This window comes from Asparagus officinalis, chromosome 8 (assembly GCF_001876935.1).
Source record: "Asparagus officinalis chromosome 8, Aspof.V1, whole genome shotgun sequence".
In the NCBI taxonomy this organism is placed as follows: Eukaryota; Viridiplantae; Streptophyta; class Magnoliopsida; order Asparagales; family Asparagaceae; genus Asparagus; species Asparagus officinalis.
In genome coordinates, this window is record NC_033801.1 from 16194154 (window position 1) to 16199381 (window position 5228).

Below are 5228 nucleotides of genomic sequence, written 5' to 3' on the forward strand. Positions count from 1 at the left end.
CCATCATCGTCATCCTCATCCTCCATCTCCAATGGATCAATCTCAACTCTAAGCAATCCTCGAGATCGATTATGATGGCGGTGGTGGGGAAGTGGTTTGGGAGGCTGGGGAGGGAGGGGCTGATTATGGGGGTTTGGAATTCACATTTGTTGGTCGGGAATATTTTCGGGTCAATGATGATGTCGGTTCTTGAGTTTGGGTGGGGATAGGCATTTGCAATTGCAGTGCCCCGGGTTGTGATGGTTTTGATTGGGTTTTTGGGTTTTTGGTAGTGAGCCTGAAGGAGGCAGGGTTTGAGGTTGGGGAGGTAGTGGAGGTGGAGATGGAGGATGTCAGACTTCTTGAGGAGAAGGGGGAGTGGGAGGTGGAGGGGTTGATAGAGGAGAGGACTATTGGGTTTTTGGACGCTTGGAGGTTGCTGAGTGTTGCTCTTTTAGCGCTTTGTCTGTTCTTTTTGAACCGAGTAGCTTATTCTTTTCTAATTCGGTTGTCATTCTATATTTGACACACAAGTAAGTTTCTCAAGCTTATTCGTTTAAATCTAAGATATGTAAAGATTGATGGTAATGCAATTGATAAAATTTCTGAACATTGGGAAGTGTTATAACAATAGAAACTCTTAATATATATCAACTTTTATATGAGCATTTAATGGAACATTCTCTTAAGTGCAGGGTTGCAAAGAAGTGTAATACTAAATTTTTGTACAAATTATGATTCTCATATTTGCATTTAGCATTTAGAGTTCATATTTTATATGTCAATTACATGCCTTGTGATTTTTGGTCGAGATGGTGGATTGATGGCATTGCAGATGACGCAGTACTGAGTAGGAAATGTTTTTTACCATGCTTGTGCTAGTTTGATATGAATATGCTTCTAACATTGTCACACATTGTCCTTCTATCTTTAACACTTACCATAAGTATGATAGGCAAGGCTACCAGAGTTCCTTCCAATGCAACCCATTATCATCCCTCCATATGATTGCGTGAGTCTCGATGTTTCTTAGATCTTGATAAAGTTGTCTCGTAACTGATAGTAAATGTATAGGCTTGCTCTTCATACTATCAATATCTTGGTCCTGTCAATATTAGACAACTTTGCTTAGACAAATCTCCTGAGACGATTCCATATTCCAATGTGCATTGAGTTAATCTACCTCTTTGCACAAAATTAACTTGCTTGGTTATGCATGATCCAAGTCTCCAAGATAATTTTTTAACAAACAAGATATTAATCATTTGCATCTAGATTGCTTAATTTTACTAGTAGTTAACAATCTTATATTGACAAATGCATCCTAGAGAGTGAAGTTACTGGAATTACAACGCAGCAACTATCCGTGATCAAAGGACATGAAAAAAGAGGGGAGGGGATAGGAAATTTGGAGGTCTCGAAGAAGACAGGTAATGTGAAGTATCAGTCCTCGGGCTATAGAAAGAGATGGTTTCTTGGTGGGGTTTTGAAGAGATTAGACATGAGAGGCGGATCACAGAGGAGATAGAGAGTGGAAGCGGCGGTGGGAGCTTTGTATGAAGAGCCTATGGTGACAGAAGCAAGCATAGCCGGAGAGTGGAAGGCGCTTAACGATGTTCTCGAGGAGAGGATTTAGAAGGTCACGCCATGCTAGGGTCTCTGTTACCGAGCGTAGTTTTGAAATTAACTAAATGAAGGAAATGAAGGAGAGGTGGCCTATAAAGATCTAAGAAAGTTTAATTACCAATTGGGCTTTTAAATACATACTTCATTTCACATCCATTGTGAATAAGGAAAAAAAAACATAGGAAAGAGAGACCAATGCGGGTGAAGAGTTTCAAGAAATGAAAATCTTCTCATCTCGACTTCTGAGGTGATATTTACCCTTTATTCTTTAAATTCCTTCTTTTTTATTTTTTCTTATTTTTCCTCTCTATTTGATTTCTTGAAACAAGTATCTTACTTAAGATTTCTATCCGTTTAAATGGTAACAGTCCATTGATAAAATTAGGGTAGTGTTTGGTGAAAGAAGATAAACCTAATAGAGTATTTGTGAAGCGGAGAGGGGAGAGAGAGAGATGTTAGGGGTTAATTCGTAAAACTCTTCTTATGGTAGTTTTTTCGATTTCTGATAGTGGTCCCTTGACGAAGATGAAATTAGTCCTTTCCTATACTTAAAACAAACGAAAAAGAGAGATGAGCCGGAATCAAAATTTTCTTTTCTTCTTTTCCTGTTTAGAAAGCTAAAGCTCCTAAGCGAGCTCCCATCACCTTTAAGTTCTGTCATGGTTTTGCTTTTTCTTCTAGGTATAAATATTACTCACTTCTTTTGGTCAAAGATCGAAATCTAAACTTTCAACCTTCAAGATATGGAGGATGATCTAGACAATCTAAATGCCCCCAATATACAAGTGATTCTTGACCTTCATTTCATTATTTGATGAGCTCAGACCAATTCGAAAATCATCAAGTTATGGAGCTTTGTCTGCGGTTTGTATCCAAGCATTGATCCATGCGCTAATATTTGTTTTGGACAAACTTCATACGCGGCCTTTGCACATGCCACCATGTATGTTCCGTCTAGCTCCCGCGCATATGCGGGTCTTTCTATATAACCTTCTTTTGTACCTGACAAACCATCATGTATGGACCTCTTGGCTCCTAGACATATGCGAGTCATTGAGGAATGAGGATAGCCTTCGTGTGTTATCTTTGTTCGCACTGTCATGCATGAATAATACGGCTTATTGATAGATGCAGGTTCTTCTGGTCAATACAGCTTATTAACATGCTTGGTTTCTTCTGATCAGTATGGTTTTTTCACATGTGTGGATCCTTTCGGACAATACAATTTCTCAACAAATGTCAGTTCTTCTATGCAAATTGTTATGTTGACAACAAATACAAGCTCCCCAGCTAGTAGGAGAAAATTGCCGGGGTAAAAAACTTTCTCTTTTTGTTTTAGCACATGAGCATGTAACTTAATAACATGCTCATGAGAACAAGCTTTGGTTTTCAGAAGATATTGTGAGAGGTATGTTTGATAATGTGTACGCTGACATGAAGAATTATATATTGAAACCTCCCATGAAATCCAAGATGGAATTTATTTATTCCAAGCAACATGTTTATAATGGGCCCATAACGTTTATGAGGGGAATTTGTTGCACAAGGCCTAACCTTAGGGATATGTTCCACTTTTTTTTGTTTGTAGTGCAACGAACTGTTTCATTTAGGAAATGGCCCTTAATCAACATTGGTCTGCTTTAAACATGTTGCTTGGAATAAATAAATTCCCCCTTCTCTCCCACAACATCAGTATACATGTGTTACCAAAAACATCTCCCACAATATCTTTTGAAAGCATAAGCTTGTTTCATAAGTTCTAAAATTGCATGCTTATGTGCTACAAAAAATAGAAGAAAAAATTAAACACCATATTTGTTTCTTTTGAAATTAAAAGAGAGAGATCTTTACCCGTGCGGTTTTCTTCTGCTAACGGGGGAGCTTGTATTTTTTGTAAGGTCAAAACAACAATTTTCGTAGAAGGGCCAATACACGTGGAGCAGTCGTATTGTCTAGAAGGACCCGCACCTGTAGAGAAGTTGTATTATCCAGAAAGACCCGCACTTGTCAATATGCCGTATTGTCCGTAAAGACTCGCTCCTGTCGATAAGCCATATTGTTCGTGCTTGGCAGTCTGAGCATGGGTTACAAACGAAGGTTATCCAGAATAACTCACGTATGCCTAGCAGCCGAGTGATCCATATGTGATGTTTTGCACATAAGGGACTAACGAAGGTTGTCCAGAATGGCATGCATATGTCCAAAAGGATACATACATGGTGGCCTGCATAGAGCTCACGTATGAAGTTTGTACAAAATAAACATTAGCGAATGGATAAAAAAACGGAGAAAGCGACACAACTTGATGATTGTCGAATTGGGTTGAGTTCATCGAAGTGATGAGAAGAATGTGCAGAATCACTCTTACCATGAGAAACATTTGGATTGTTCTGATCATCCTCTAGAAATATTAAAGAGCAGATTTTGATATTTGATCAAAGGAAGAAGTGAGCAATATTTATAGGTAGGAGCAAAAGTGGAATAGTGGTAAAACCTAATGGTGAGGGGAGCTCACTTGGAACCCTTAACATTGTGAACGTGCAAAGAAACAAAGAAATTTTGATTCTGGGCCCATCTCACTTCCACATTGACATTTATGGAAAGTTTAGTGCTTTTCTCATGAAAGTGAGTTATTATTGCATTTGAAAAGATTGATAAGATATGCTACTGTCAAAAAGCTTTTGCTCTTTGCTTTCCCATCATTTTGTTGATATCCCTACAAAATTTCTTGCCAATATTCTTGGAACCTAATATAAGTTTACTGTCACGTTGTTGATATCCATTCAAAATTTCTTGCCAATATTGCAGATGTTGCTGGCAAGCAGTTGTCTCATAAATCTGCAGGAATCCTTTCAACGATATTTGATATTGGGGGAGTGTTTGGTGGAGTTTCTGCAGGATTCATTTCAGATAGACTCGGTGCTCGTGCAGTTACCTCGGTTATATTCCTCTTGTTCTCAATCCCTGCCCTTATCATTTACCGCCTATTTGGAAGTATATCAATGCTGTTCAATATTTTCTTAATGTTTCTTGCTGGCTATTTTGTAAATGGACCATATGCACTTATTACCACAGCTGTTGCCGCTGATTTGGGTACTCAAGATATGATTAAAGGGAATTCACGAGCTTTGGCTACTGTGACAGCCATCATTGATGGCACTGGCTCTATTGGGGCAGCTCTGGGGCCATTGCTTACAGGGTATATTTCGACTAGAGGATGGAACAGTGTATTTATAATGCTAATTCTTTCAAACTCTCTTGCGATTGTATGTTTGGTTCACCTTGCAAAAGCGGAGGTTATTAGCAAGAGGAATGAGCAAAAGTAGTACAAGTAAAGCCTGTACAAATAGAAAGCACATACACAGGGATTTTGTTGGCCATAGATTCAGGATTTATTGATGTGTTCACAATTTCACACATTTTTGGTAGTTTCTTACGCTAAAACATTTCATGTGATTTTTTGTATATCTTATACATTTATACATCAAAGACATTGTACTAATAGCTTTCTAAAAAGAGAAAAGGAAAAAAGAAAAAAGAGAGTAGAAAAATCGATCATAGAAAATGTAATTTTCAATGTGATTACTTTTCTTCTAGCATCTTGGCTTTGTTTCTTCTTTCAA

At 38.1% G+C, this 5228-nt stretch overlaps 1 pseudogene; it reads left to right on the forward strand.

Annotated features, from left to right (window-relative positions):
* On the forward strand, positions 57-5170 carry LOC109820430 (annotated as a pseudogene).